Here is a 16729-nt window from a genome sequence, read left to right as displayed (position 1 = left end):
AACTTAACGCACCAACAACTTACGCGATTAATATTGACTACCGACATCCTTTTTACGAAGTTTTTGACGTAATTTTAGTGTTTCGACTCAAAAATAATGTTATACGACCTTTTACGACGACCGGGACTCGAAAACGGGTCTCATAGACACGATTGGGCCGCTTGAAACAAAGGATACGCGCTAATGGGCTTTTGGGCCCAACCCACTACATAAAACCCTAAGTATAAGAGCTCCCCTTATCCTCCTGATCTTCATTTTCACCCTATCCCTAAACCACGCACACAACTACAACATTTTTCCTCTACTCCCCTCTTGTGACCGAGCACCGGCGACCGGAGAGCTCCGACCGGCCACTAGTTATCTCCGGCGAACCACCACGACTCCCCTCTCACACCACTCTCATACGCACACCATCCTGTAACTCAGAGAAAGAGAGGCGCTGTACACGGCGGCGACGCGACGTCAAGATCAGAAGAGACGGAGTGAGAGAGAGAAGAGAGAGGGAGAGAGACGTCAGAGGGGGAAGGAGAATGATGACATCGACGGCAGACGGGCAGCTGCGGCGGCGGTGGTAGATCTCGACGGCAGCTGGTCGTGATGACACGACTGCGCCGCTACTCACGGTGGAGGTGGCGATGGATTTCGACACCCCCCCTAAATCGAGTTCCCTGAATGTGATTCCGGCTTCTGATCATTCCGGTTTGGTAACGATGGTGGCTGTACTGGTTGACGACAGCCGCACTTCGTGACTTCTCAGGTAAGCGCCTAAAAAAAACGCACCTTCTCATTCTTTTGGATCAGTTCAGTTCTCAGTCAAATGTGATGTTTCAGGTGGGGTGTGGTTGTTCCGGTTTGAATTTTAGCTTCGGTTCAAGTCAGATTTGATTTGGTTTAACTCGGGTTGACTAGGTCAAACCGAGTCAACTCATTGTTCGGGTTAGCGACAGTGGAGCCGGAAAACGGCAGTGATGTCGGCTGGATTGGTGGTGGATATCCTCGGATTGGGTTTCGATTCACATTCGGTGTAAGTTTGGTTCAACTCGGTTAACAAAGTCAAACCAGTCAACACGTCAGGTTGACTGGTCAACGCTGGTCAACAGGAGTCAAGGGCAGTCAACAACAGTCAACGGATTGGTTTCGGGTCAACAGCGGTCAAACAGGTCAAACGAGGTCAACTCAGGACCCGGTAACGACTTAAACATAGCGAGATTTATTGATTTCGTTGTTTTTTTTTTAGTCTACGCGAACCGAGCTTGAACCGCCGTACTCTAGTTTATTTATTTTAGTGTTCGTTATATTTTGCGAAAGATATATATAAATGTGATTGGTTTATTGTTGAGTTTTGACAAAATACGACGACTCTTATTGTCGGGCTTTTCGAAAAACAGAGGAAACTCTGCCCGATTTTTGTTAAAAACCCGTAATACAAAGCGTATTTATATGTATAAACGACACTTTATAACTCATAAATAGCTTTTATAACCTTTCGAAAAAAAAAAAAAGGATTACAAGTCAACGAAAAGACATTGAAACTCTAACACTTCTATAAAATAAATATAATTAGTTATATTTATTTCGAACGTCGAAAATTATATTTTATATAATAAATATAATGTCTTATATTTATTCCTAACGTCAACGACTCGGAAATCGTATTTCAAAAGGCTAGTATTCGGAAAATATATAACATAAATATAATTATTTATATTTATTTCGAGTGTCGAGACTTCGAATACTCTTATAAGACTATTCGTTTCAAACATCTAACCGAACACGGCACGTATCGCACAATTATAACAACTTACTAACCGAGTTCGTTGATAACAAGTGTATATATTATATATACTTACACCTTACGAAAACTACGACTAGTCGTATTACTATTTCATATACGCCTTCTATTCGCGACTACTAGCACGACTTCGTAAGTATTTATATTTATATATATAAATATATATCCTACAGCTTTCGGAAAACTAAGTCGTTTATTATCCCGACTATAAACGGGATCAAATAACCATAGATTGGTTATTCTAAGTCACAACACCACCTTTATAGAATCGTTTAGTTAACGATTCGGTAGAGCTCGGACACGTAGTTTAGCTATGTCAATTTAGTTAGAAACTTATAATTATTCCTTTATTATTAGGAATGCTTTAGTTGCACGCTAGCGAGTTCACATTCGTGGGATGACACTACGGAATCACACTAAGCTAGCTTTGCACAGGAATATCCAGGTGAGTTCATAACCCCCACTTTTTACTATTTTACATTTTTATAAATGTTTTCGGGGGTGGAAAGACATGCAAGTTTTGCAAAAATAAACAACTTTTCGATGAACGAAAACTCATATTTCTAAACCGTGTTGCGAACGAATTTCAAGGAACTTAAATGGTTTACGAATGATTTCGATCAAACATACCGGTTTTACAAAACACGCGCCTATTTACGAAACGTGCATGATTTTCTAATGGGTACGGGCGACACAGTCGAGGTGATTTGACACAGTCGAGGTGATTCGACACAGTCGAGGGGATTCGACACAGTCGAGGTGATTCGACACAGTCGAGGTGATTCACACGGTCAAGGTGATTCGACACAATCGAGGTGATTCACACAGTCGAGGTGATTCGACACAGTCGAGGTGATTCGACACAGTCGAGGTGATTCGACACTAAAAACCGTCTACACAGGTTGAGTACTTCCTATGTCGCCGCATACGTTAATGTCCTCGCGAAACATTAACGATCAACCTGTTCATAGACGCTTTACATACCCATTTACAACAGTAAAACTTTCATATATTCATAAGATTCATTTGATGGAAACTCACAAATACATGAATTACAAACTTTGGTAAGGTTTTTCAAGTTACACCTAAGTAAGAGGAAGCGTTGATCCTGCTTACAAAGGTCCATTTGGGCTCGGCCCATTCTCTCTCGTGCAATGCACAAACACTCTCGTGGGCTAGACTCACAGTTCTCATATATCATGCCAAGAAAATGCTTTTACTATATTTTCTCAAAAACTTTAAAACCGGTTATCAAAAAGATTTATTTTAAATCTTTTCAAAACAAACTATGAACTCGCTCAACTTTATGTTGACTTTTTCGCATGTTCTTTCTCAGGTTGCATTTTTTAAGACTATGGAACGGTTGGAATAGAAGAACCCACGGGATTTCGAGTACTTAGCGGGCGTTCATTGTTAAGAAGTCTTAGCTTTTTGCTTCCGCTGTGCAATGAAGATACCGGTCCAGTCACGCCAGCTCTGATATTTCGGGGTGTGACAGATTGGTATCAGAGCATTAGGTTTCAGCGAATTAGGTTTCTGTAGAGATACCTAGGCTCTAACCTCACTTTCCTCTGGGGAATTAGATTATTAAGACTCGAACACATACAGAACGCCTAGGACTGAATATGGGCTTCCAACCGTTGCCGAAAACAATGAGTCAACACTTTTGGTTTTAAACATACACAAGTGTTGTGTTGGATACACGGTACATGAAACGATTACATATAGTAAGCAAAACTTTGAGAGTTTTGGATAACATGCATTTAGGACCTTTGGAAAGCTTTTGTCAAAACTCATTAGAGGTCCTCACTTAGAAACTGCGACTATTAACTCGCGCAAACGCCATTATATTATGTCGTCTATGCTATCTTACTTACCAGAGCAGGTAACCTACGCGGAACGAAATGCTAGTGCGCACGAGTATACCTGAAACTCAAATTATACATCAACGGATGTCGGAGCACATCATATTCTACGCAGAACGAAACGCTAGTGAACAGGTATACATGAAACTTAAACTATACGTCAGTGGACGTCGAAGTACATCACACACGATTTTCGAGGCAAGGCCTTGGGGAAAACCACAAATGGTCACGACAACAACGATGCTAATCCTGTCAGCGGGAGAACTACGGATCGAAATGCGGCAATTTGCCAAGTGATCCTGCAAGCAACACAAATCATGCTGAGGTACGTTGAAACAAGGTTTCATAACGATCGATACTAGGTCTAATGAGACTCACAACTATGGGCGCTGCGAAAGAAGTCACACGTCTCCGCATTCCCCCTATTTCATTTATGGCGATTACGCTATGTTCGACATTCCATGGTAATGTCAACTAACAAACGATTATCACGCGAAATTCCAGGTAAAGTCCTTAGATTTCTTTTGTTGAAATTTCGACTTTTTGCATATAGTGAGTAGACTTTCATACTTCTACTCCCCCTAATGATCATTGCATCACAAAAATTTTCTTTCGTAATAGTGAATACTCATTTGTTTCATTCTTGATGAATTCATATTTATACATGCGTCGTTTGTTACGCATGTGACTTCACTCGAAATTGTTGCTTTATCAATGTTCAATATTGTTTCTCTATGTTGATTACTGCATTGTGATTTGGACGATTGCATTGTTGTAAAGCGTTGACTCCTTGATATCGAGTCGACGGATTTCTTGAAAAACTCATTTTTTTTTCTTTTGAGTGGCATACATGGTTTTCGTTGCGACCATGTTGGAACTTCCTTATTGATAGATGAACTCATTGTTGGATTGTGTTTAAACCAAGTTCAATTGGTTGAACTTGCTCTTAATATATATTCGATTCAAGATTCCATATGATGGATTGAGGCCATCACATTCGAAATAATCCCAACGAGCACTTCATTTGCTTTGAACCATAACATGCTTGTTTGGTCTTCGACTTCATCAAATCGTTTCTTTGATCACGATCACCTTGTGGTGGCATTTTTCACAAGTTTGAAGCTTGCGCTAATCTCGTTGCTCACCTCATGTACGGATTTAATTATTTATTTATTTGTTTATTGACATTAAATCCGCTTTGTTGATTTATCATATTAAAGCAATCTTAACACAATCGTGTGTTAGGATCATGGTACACAAATTTATGTCATATTTCGGTGTACCTCTTAACGATTCTTTCAGCATCGATCGAACATTTTGTGATATTTATTGCTCTTTCATTTTCGATCGAAAAACATTATTTATTTGTTTCGTTTTCAATTGAAAATCCTATGAGAATTGTTTGAAACAGACATTCGGATTTACTTCGTTGAATCTCTCACTTGATTTCAAAACAAGGTGATGTTTGTTCAGTCACCACTATTATTGAATTATTTCGATCACTACGACACCTTGTGGTGTCGGTATAAACTTATAGCTGGGGCTAATCATGATCGAGCGTTTCATGCAAAACACAGGTGATATTTGTTCGATCACCGCTATTGCTGAATTGCTTCATTCACTACGACACCTTGTGGCGTCGGTATAAACTTGTAGCTTGTGCTAATTACGATCAGTCGTTTCATGCGAAACTGTATATGCTTTTCGTTTGACACATCATTTTAGTAGTCTTAATGCAACTATGTATTAAGACGATAATACACCAGGTTCGGTTGAATTTCATTTCGGTGTATCCTTGCAACTCAATAATGTCAACGCGTGATTTTATTCGTTTAAGGGTTCGATAGTTGATAAATCATTTTTATGATTCTATTTATTTGAGCTCGTTGAATTCGAGTTTCAATCATACAACAACCAACGCAAGATTCTGTTGGTAGTAAATTTTGTTGTTTCAAAAATTGATTTGCAGTTTGCGAATGTTCATTTGGAATTCCATTGGTTGAATCTCCTCTTCTGTTGAACCTAGTAAACCTAGTCACATTGGTGATAGTATCACAACATCTCGTTCACGTGATTTTGATTTCTAGAACAAACTCAGTTAAACCGTTGGGTTCCTATTGATGCAAAATTTTCTTGCAATCACGTAATCTGAACAAGTTTTGGTTCAATTACACGGTCATTCACTTTGGTATTATTCGGACTTACCTAGGAACAACACAACTCTGAGGAGTTAACATAGTCTAAATTTCGAGGACGAAATTTCTGTAACAGGGGGAGAATGTGACAACCGGTAATTAAGGGCTTTTAATTACACAATTAACAAGTGTTTAAGGTGATAATAAATATTGTTTAAGGCACGTATTAACTTAATTAGGCCCTTGTTATGCCTAGGAACGCTTATCGGACGTTACAGTGCGCGTATGAGGATTTTCGAGAAATCTGCTGGATATTAAGCGATAACGAACTGACACCGTACAAACTACTGACAACGCTGACAAATACGAAGTTTATATGTATAATTTAAACTTATGGATTTCGTTTTGCGAAATAATCACGCTTCTAAACATCATAATACGCAAACGTGAACGAAAAACGCTACTGTAGGAATGCACCGACAACGAAACGGAAACATCGGACACGCGTATTACCTACAAACGAAGTTTTGTGATATATTTAGCTTCGTTTTCAAATTTTATTATCCGTAGTTGAAAACGGACCGCAAAATGGACACGAAACGACGAACGACGCGTTTTACGCAACTTAACGCACCAACAACTTACGCGATTAATATTGACTACCGACATCCTTTTTACGAAGTTTTTGACGTAATTTTAGTGTTTCGACTCAAAAATAATGTTATACGACCTTTTACGACGACCGGGACTCGAAAACGGGTCTCATAGACACGATTGGGCCGCTTGAAACAAAGGATACGCGCTAATGGGCTTTTGGGCCCAACCCACTACATAAAACCCTAAGTATAAGAGCTCCCCTTATCCTCCTGATCTTCATTTTCACCCTATCCCTAAAACCACGCACACAACTACAACATTTTTCCTCTGCTCCCCTCTTGTGACCGAGCACCGGCGACCGGAGAGCTCCGACCGGCCACTGGTTATCTCCGGCGAACCACCACGACTCCCCTCTCACACCACTCTCATACGCACACCATCCTGTAACTCAGAGAAAGAGAGGCGCTGTACACGGCGGCGACGCGACGTCAAGATCAGAAGAGACGGAGTGAGAGAGAGAAGAGAGAGGGAGAGAGACGTCAGAGGGGGAAGGAGAATGATGACATCGACGGCAGACGGGCAGCTGCGGCGGCGGTGGTGGATCTCGACGGCAGCTGGTCGTGATGACACGACTGCGCCGCTACTCACGGTGGAGGTGGCGATGGATTTCGACACCCCCCCTAAATCGAGTTCCCTGAATGTGATTCCGGCTTCTGATCATTCCGATTTGGTAACGATGGTGGCTGTACTGGTTGACGACAGCCGCACTTCGTGACTTCTCAGGTAAGCACCTAAAAAAAACGCACCTTCTCATTCTTTTGGATCAGTTCAGTTCTCAGTCAAATGTGATGTTTCAGGTGGGGTGTGGTTGTTCCGGTTTGAATTTTAGCTTCGGTTCAAGTCAGATTTGATTTGGTTTAACTCGGGTTGACTAGGTCAAACCGAGTCAACTCATTGTTCGGGTTAGCGACAGTGGAGCCGGAAAACGGCAGTGATGTCGGCTGGATTGGTGGTGGATATCCTCGGATTGGGTTTCGATTCACATTCGGTGTAAGTTTGGTTCAACTCGGTTAACAAAGTCAAACCAGTCAACACGTCAGGTTGACTGGTCGACGCTGGTCAACAGGAGTCAAGGGCAGTCAACAACAGTCAACGGATTGGTTTCGGGTCAACAACGGTCAAACAGGTCAAACGAGGTCAACTCAGGACCCGGTAACGACTTAAACATAGCGAGATTTATTGATTTCGTTGTTTTTTTTTTAGTCTACGCGAACCGAGCTTGAACCGCCGTACTCTAGTTTATTTATTTTAGTGTTCGTTATATTTTGCGAAAGATATATATAAATGTGATTGGTTTATTGTTGAGTTTTGACAAAATACGACGACTCTTATTGTCGGGCTTTTCGAAAAACAGAGGAAACTCTGCCCGATTTTTGTTAAAAACCCGTAATACAAAGCGTATTTATATGTATAAACGACACTTTATAACTCATAAATAGCTTTTATAACCTTTCGAAAAAAAAAAAGGATTACAAGTCAACGAAAAGACATTGAAACTCTAACACTTCTATAAAATAAATATAATTAGTTATATTTATTTCGAACGTCGAAAATTATATTTTATATAATAAATATAATGTCTTATATTTATTCCTAACGTCAACGACTCGGAAATCGTATTTCAAAAGGCTAGTATTCGGAAAATATATAACATAAATATAATTATTTATATTTATTTCGAGTGTCGAGACTTCGAATACTCTTATAAGACTATTCGTTTCAAACATCTAACCGAACACGGCACGTATCGCACAATTATAACAACTTACTAACCGAGTTCGTTGATAACAAGTGTATATATTATATATACTTACACCTTACGAAAACTACGACTAGTCGTATTACTATTTCATATACGCCTTCTATTCGCGACTACTAGCACGACTTCGTAAGTATTTATATTTATATATATAAATATATATCCTACAGCTTTCGGAAAACTAAGTCGTTTATTATCCCGACTATAAACGGGATCAAATAACCATAGATTGGTTATTCTAAGTCACAACACCACCTTTATAGAATCGTTTAGTTAACGATTCGGTAGAGCTCGGACACGTAGTTTAGCTATGTCAATTTAGTTAGAAACTTATAATTATTCCTTTATTATTAGGAATGCTTTAGTTGCACGCTAGCGAGTTCACATTCGTGGGATGACACTACGGAATCACACTAAGCTAGCTTTGCACAGGAATATCCAGGTGAGTTCATAACCCCCACTTTTTACTATTTTACATTTTTATAAATGTTTTCGGGGGTGGAAAGACATGCAAGTTTTGCAAAAATAAACAACTTTTCGATGAACGAAAACTCATATTTCTAAACCGTGTTGCGAACGAATTTCAAGGAACTTATATGGTTTACGAATGATTTCGATCAAACATACCGGTTTTACAAAACACGCGCCTATTTACGAAACGTGCATGATTTTCTAATGGGTACGGGCGACACAGTCGAGGTGATTCGACACAGTCGAGGTGATTCGACACAGTCGAGGGGATTCGACACAGTCGAGGTGATTCGACACAGTCGAGGTGATTCACACGGTCAAGGTGATTCGACACAATCGAGGTGATTCACACAGTCGAGGTGATTCGACACAGTCGAGGTGATTCGACACTAAAAACCGTCTACACAGGTTGAGTACTTCCTATGTCGCCGCATACGTTAATGTCCTCGCGAAACATTAACGATCAACCTGTTCATAGACGCTTTACATACCCATTTACAACAGTAAAACTTTCATATATTCATAAGATTCATTTGATGGAAACTCACAAATACATGAATTACAAACTTTGGTAAGGTTTTTCAAGTTACACCTAAGTAAGAGGAAGCGCTGATCCTGCTTACAAAGGTCCATTTGGGCTCGGCCCATTCTCTCTCGTGCAATGCACAAACACTCTCGTGGGCTAGACTCACAGTTCTCATATATCATGCCAAGAAAATGCTTTTACTATATTTTCTCAAAAACTTTAAAACCGGTTATCAAAAAGATTTATTTTAAATCTTTTCAAAACAAACTATGAACTCGCTCAACTTTATGTTGACTTTTTCGCATGTTCTTTCTCAGGTTGCATTTTTTAAGACTATGGAACGGTTGGAATAGAAGAACCCACGGGATTTCGAGTACTTAGCGGGCGTTCATTGTTAAGAAGTCTTAGCTTTTTGCTTCCGCTGTGCAATGAAGATACCGGTCCAGTCACGCCAGCTCTGATATTTCGGGGTGTGACACGAGAAGCGATACTCAGGGTATCAGAGTACAAATGGTCTTATTCACATAACTTTATAAAACTTATTTTCATAACAAAACGGAACATATATTGGAACATGCGATAATGAGTATAACAACATAATACTATCGCATGACATGAAAGTTAAATCAAATGATAGGAATCGAACGGACTGTCAAATGAATCGATAATCAAAGACGTGAGGAGTTTTTAATAGATATAGTAATTTAGTGGTTTTATAACAATTTGAATATGAAGCAATAAAGAGTTGGGTAAGGATCCGTACCTTAATAACTCCAAAGTGAAGCTACCTTGTGCTAATATTTTAGATTTATATGGGCAGAGTTTAGACTACTGATTAACCTAATTTCACAATAATGTACACAAAACAGGGTTAGTGATCAATACAGCAGTTACGATAATTTACGAGATCAAATTCTCCCAATGAATAACCAAGTGCAATACTTCAACTCATTTATCGTATTAACGACAAACGACAAAGTATAATACTTCAACTCATTTATCGAATTATCGACAAACGACAAAGTATAATGCTTCTACTCATTTATCGAATTATCGACAAACGACAAAGCATAACCCAATATGGGCGGCACTTAGACATTCTTTGGACATATTGATCCCGGAAATGAATCGTAATAGCGATCGAGTAATTACCCTGATTGCGGCAGCACTTCGTGATTCGTGTGTGTTTAATTGGATTGTAACTACTCTAATTCGACGTATGTTCAGAGAATTTCCGTCGCTTTGACACCGGAAATCAAGTGCCAAAGTCCGCTATTTATAGCCAGAAATTTGACATGCTTACCTACCTGCTTGACATGCCTACCTACCTGCTTGATTGACGTGCCTACCTACCTGCTTGATTGACGTGCCTACCTACCTGCTTGACATGCCTACCTACCTGCTTGATTGACGTGCCTACCTACCTGCTTGACATGCCTACCTACCTGCTTGATTGACGTGCCTACCTACCTGCTTGATTGACGTGCCTACCTACCTGCTTGACATGCTTGGGTGTCTTAATTAGGGTTTTCTAGTGGTTAATTTATAAATTACTATTATTCTTTTTATTTCTAGAATAATGATTTTAAATTTATGGGCATTACATTCAGTTTGGAACTTTCAGGTTGTTTTATGAACATGTAAATGTGTCAGCCAGTTTGTTAGGGAAAATTCTTTTAATGTTCATCTAATGTAGCTTTAAAGTATTATAAGCTACTGGAACAGTGATGATCCTCAAAGAAATCTTTTGTTAGACATGTAATAAAGATTCTTTAATAATTTATCTCTTCCTGAGTACAACCTTTGACAATCAATCATGCTTTTTTGTGTCTTAACACTTATATTAGGATTTAGTTTAGTTATGAACACTCCTAGGTAATTCAATCAAATCCCAAATGTTATATAAACACATAAAATCAGTTTTACTAGAAAACTGTTTTACTCCATTTAGAAGATTAATTGACACTAATGGCTTAATTTGAAGAGATAGGATCATTAAACATTTCCAAAATCCATTTCAAATTCAGTTAGGGAGGTTATGTAATCATCAAAGTTAGTAGGATTTTAAACCTAGATGACCTCCTGAGTTGATTATTGGGTTTTAAAAGTTTCAGTTTTATGGATTAGCTATTGGTTAGGTTTCTATCATTTTTAGGATTCTAAGTTTTGCAGTCTGGTGTACAAGAGGTGTAATCAGAGTTAAATTCGGAGTGAAATTTAATGACACTCTTCCCCCCGCCTCTTGTATTCCTTGCAAATCATGATAAGGACTTTGACTGCTCCCACTGACCTTAGAAATCTTTAGGAACTCAGCATGCTTAGGGTCAATATGTAACGACCAACAAATTCTAATAGAGAAACAAGTTAATGACGTTAGTCATTGTGATTTCTCTTGTTGAGGATTATGTTAGTTTAGTTAAGAAATCTAAGTGTGCCCACAATTAAGAAACAATGAAACTTTTGTAAGAGTAGCATTAGATTTTAAGGAGACAAGTTATGATAGAACAGTGTCAAGATGGAGCATTGTCTTGTACAAGAGGTGTAAATTTAGGTAATGTAAAATTAAGACACTTAATGCTCCCACCGATCTTTAATATCTCTAGAATGCTACAAGAGAAGTTTCAATGAGCTACGTGACATGGGAACCTATCACATATACGTTAGACTTTATTTGATTTCTTTAATATCCAGATATCATAAGAAACTTTAGAGACATATTTAATAGAAATCTTATTAAGTATATATATATATATATATATATGAATAGATTTCTTCTAAGACCGTCGGCCATATACGACAAAATTTAGATACAAGTTGATAGTCTTTTACATGATAAATGAATTATGTCTGAATATTCCATTTGGAATAAGTTCCACGAACGTCAATGAATGACTTATGATGGACCCATACTTATTCCTTAAGCCAAGTAATATTTAGGGCTGTAACGTCATGATTTAAAATCACTTAGAATGAGATTAGATAAAAAAAATAATCCTCATTAACCATGTCATGATTTCTCATGAATTTCAGTTATAATGGATGAAAATTTATAGGTCTCATTTTCCTTTTGTCAAATTCTCATTTGCATGATAACAAAAGTTGTGAAAGTGTAAGGTATCATCTAGTTCCATCTTAATAATGTTTCTATTCAGATATCGAGAACAAATAAAATGAGAGTTTAAGGTAAGTGTGACTTTATGTTGACTATGCAAACTTCACAAGCTTCATAACATTGCTTAATTATGATAACCATATTCTGATTAATCTTTAGAATATATAAGGTATCGAAAGGCGTTGTTAGAAGACTGCTTATTATGGTTCTTATAGCCTTAACATTTAATTTTGTCACTAACTCACATGTTAGTTATTTGTTGACTTCTGGTAAGGAAACGTTTAGAACTAGAGTCAACTAATCATGTGTTAATTGGAATATTAAAAAAATTAGCAGACTTAGATATCATTAGGAAGTGACTACCTAATTAACTTATCCAACCGTTCTTCTGAATAATGTATAGTCTCGTTGCTTATGCTTAGTCTAATGGCATAATTATGCAGTGAGATTTTCCCTTGAAGAACCTTAGAGCTGAAATTAGCACTTGTAATTTATCTATGGACCTTAGAACAATCCTCTTTTAAAGTTTAAGTGGTTGTAAGGTGAGTAACAACTTATTTTCCAGCTTCAAACATTTATTTCTTTGTACATATGTTGCTTATCAACACACTCATTATACTTTGGTACTTTTGAGTGTTATAGTTGATTTATAAGGCATCAAATTGCACAAGTGAAAATCTTAGTAAGTCATGTACTGAAAAATTGTACTTATTTCCATGCTTAAGCCCTTAACTTTATGGGTCATGGTATTGTACATTATAATGTATTCACATATACCACTTAACTTTATAGTTTAGAATTTTAAATGAAGGCATGCATCTTAGGAATTCTTGTAATTATTCCACAGATAATAGATTAGTCTTAGGAAAGACTTAATCTGGAATAACCTTTTTAGTGATAGCATTTATGTTTAGAGAGATCTTGATTATCATAAGAGACATTACGTTCGATTTGTCCTATTCATCATGCTCTACTTTTCTTTTGTAGTACCTTTATCAGAAGAGAGCAGTAGGATTATCGTGTCTTAAGAGATAATCAAGAATTTAATTTAAGAGCTAATTGTTATAGAAACTTTAAATAAAGCAAAACATTTTAGGTTTAAGAATTAGAGTGGATGAGATATCTATCTATAGAAGAAAATTACAGTGAGTAAAATTATGGGTACTAAAAAATAAAGCAGATGAAATGATCATAAAATTAATGAAGGATCATTAATATAAGGATCATTATGTGAAGAGGTTGTGATATGTCTATTACTAACATCAAAATAATAGACTTATTTAAAGTTCTACTTAAACGAAGACAAATCAGCTTTGGCCAGAAGTGTAATCATTTAAGCATGTGTGCAAAGTAATCGTGACAAATCAGCTTTGGCCAGAAATGAGACAATCACTTTAGTTATGCACTTGTTAAGTATGTTATACATGAAAGAATTAAAACAGCTTTGGCCAGATATTAAGACATTCACGTTTGTAATGCACACTTAACATAGCTTTCGTAATACTTGAACGATAAGTAGATGTATCAAATTAGCTTTGGCCAGAAATGATACATCAGAAGCTCATTCAAGTATAGCCATTTTGATTTTGTCAAACATTATTTGATCCTGATTAATTAACTAAGTATTTACAAAACCAATCATTTAATAGCAAACCACCTGTTAGCTAAATTTTAGTTCACATTAAACAGCCTGAAGTAATGAGGTTGAAATTTCGAGTTAGTCTTAGGTCTCGAGTGAGATCTCGACTCAGTTATGAGATCTCGACTCAGTTATGAGATCTCGACGCAGTTATGAGGTCTCGAGTCAAGTCTCGACTCATCTTGTGGTCTCGACTCGGAACCATGGTCTCGAGTACTGAATTTTATGAGATCTCGACTCCATAATGAGGTCTCGAGTCGCAACCATGGTCTCGAGTTGTGAAGATTTAAAAACCCTTAGTCGAAACCTCAGTGGTCTCGAGTCGAAACCTTATGGTCTCGAGTCGAAACCGTTGTCTCGAGTTGTAAAGATTTGAGAACCCTTATGATTTCGAGTCGAGACCTTGTGGTCTCGAGTCGAGATCTTGGTCTCGGGTCGTTAAAAGGGTCATCTCGAAACTCCTGTTAACAGCTGTTATTGTGAAAATAACTGAAAATTCGAATTCTTAGGGATTTTGAGATGTAATTTCCTATTTTAGTGTTGATCTAATTTTATCAAATATTTCGAAAATTTTATCTGTTGATCTAATAACAGTTTTCGAAAAAAAAATTTAAGAGTTAAAACAGATCAAAACATGGAAAAACACTCAATAATCCAAATCATATTCCAAAACATAAAGGAATTTCGAACTTTCTTAAGAACACATGATGAACCCTAAAAAATAAAATAATAATTCTGGGATCCGAAATCCTTATATTTTAGCATATTGATGTTGATTTCGGAACAGTAACAATTTCGGATATCATTAAACATCCTTTTAACTCATAAAATCCGTGAATTCTAAGCTTTATTCGAATTTTATGTTTCAAGTTATTTTGGGTTTTTTTTTCATAAAAATTTGTTTTCCAGATTTTAATCCCAGAATAATGGATAAAGCCAAAACTGATTTATCAACATATGCTCTGATACCACATGTTGATCAGTTCTGTTTTAGACATAATGGAAAACATGAATAACATATCTGATTGCAGCAGCACATGCCAGCAGAGAATCCAGATGGAGATGCATCAATAGTGTTTGACATGATTGTCAGCTTGGTCTGGTTCCTCCTTAGGGTGCAATCTAATGATGGTGATGATGAAAACCGATAAAGGGTAATCGGTTGAGGAGAGGAGGTCGATTGATGTTATGAGAGTAATTAGGTTATGTGTCTAACCCTAGAACCTCTACATAAGTCTCCTTATATATGCACCTAAGAAGAAACCCTAATTAGTTAATAAGGGTAATAAGGCCCATCAACAATTACCAACTAATTATTTAATAGGTTGTTATATATTTTGATCTATATAATTTAAATGATTATAATGGCTACTAGATTAAATATAAAATAATATATATTTAATCTTACATGCTACAATTTTGGATCACCGGGTTCGAATTAGCCTTTTCATCATAATCGATAGCGGCTGCGTTAATTAATTCTAGGGTTCTGGCGAAGCCTCGGTCATAGCCGCCTCCATCGTCGGAACTAATAGTTTCCTTCATGAGGTTTTTTTTTACTATTTATGGTTTTTATTTTGACTTGAGATGTTGAAGAAGAGACGGAATGCAATGAACAATCCCTTGAAAAAGTCTCTAAATCTTCTATTACACAGTAATTTGTTTATTATATATGTATATGCGTATATCTAATTGAGATTTTTTTTTTCTGTTTTTCAAGTTACTAGTTTATATGATGTATGAATTAATTTTCGCTTTAAATTCAAAGTTATATAATTTCCAGAAATATGTTTACTTCATGTGGGATTGGAATTGCATTCTTTCATATGATCCTTGATCTTGTTGTAGGATGGTGCATAGGCTTTCAGATTATTAGAGATCAAGGAATGACCATTCAAGGAGGTATAAGCCAGTCATTTTTTTTACAATTTCAAATTTGAATTAACCTTTTCTTTCCTAATATTTATTATTTTAATTTGGTTACGGAACGATTCAGCTCTTTTTTTAAAAGATAGGTTTGTTGTAATTAATGATCTGGGTGGTCAACGGATTGCCTGTGTGAATCATGATTGTAAGTTATCTTCATATGCTCCTTTTTAAAGATACTCCCTTTGTCCCAAGAATTTAGAAAACATATAACTTTTGGCGAGATCATGAACTAGAGATTGTGAAAGTTGTTGCAGACCAGGTTGTTGTGGCTCTTCTCGTGTTGCGATTCTATGAGAGCGCGTGACCAGCTGATGGAGCAGAATGTTCTTTGGAGTTGGCCTGACAAGAAGCAGAGATGGCGACCTCTGCTCAAAATGACTTGCTTTGTGTTATGAATCATGAAATGAGAACATTTATGCATACGGTTATTGCATTGGCATCTCTTTCTCTTGAAACCAAACTTACTCCAGAACAAAGAGCCATGGTCGAGACGAGTCTTAGCAATAGTTGTAGGAAATCCGTGGTATATATTTTAGTTTTATTTTATGAACCCGGTTCATATTAAATATGTGTTTATTTTGTCACAAGGATTTAGTCAAAACATTTTTGACAAAAGAGTGCATCTAGAAATAGGTTATTCAAAATAAACTTTAACTAGTTAAAAAAAAATATATACACATTTTGGCAACGGAAGCGAATGTAATAAAATTAACATAAACACTTTTATACCAAGGATTACCCGTAATGGAACAAGGTCACCAACATGCAAACACGAAATAGAACATCAACCATAGGGGGTTTAGATATACCTTCGGTTAGTAAATAACCGGTTGAGACACCGAGG

At 37.1% G+C, this 16729-nt stretch overlaps 2 long non-coding RNA genes across 2 annotated transcripts; both read left to right on the top strand.

The window, feature by feature from the left end:
* Positions 1-254: 254 nt before the first annotated feature.
* Positions 255-1332, top strand: LOC110903089. The gene is made up of 2 exons (XR_002571658.2): positions 255-757; positions 832-1332. It is a non-coding gene; the product is annotated as an uncharacterized LOC110903089 (long non-coding RNA).
* A 5380-nt stretch (positions 1333-6712) lies between these two features.
* LOC118492571 lies at positions 6713-7747 on the top strand. The gene is made up of 2 exons (XR_004894545.1): positions 6713-7172; positions 7247-7747. It is a non-coding gene; the product is annotated as an uncharacterized LOC118492571 (long non-coding RNA).
* Positions 7748-16729: the final 8982 nt, after the last annotated feature.

Source organism: Helianthus annuus, chromosome 5, assembly GCF_002127325.2.
Source record: "Helianthus annuus cultivar XRQ/B chromosome 5, HanXRQr2.0-SUNRISE, whole genome shotgun sequence".
In the NCBI taxonomy this organism is placed as follows: Eukaryota; Viridiplantae; Streptophyta; class Magnoliopsida; order Asterales; family Asteraceae; genus Helianthus; species Helianthus annuus.
This window is presented reverse-complemented; position numbering and strand designations above follow the sequence as displayed.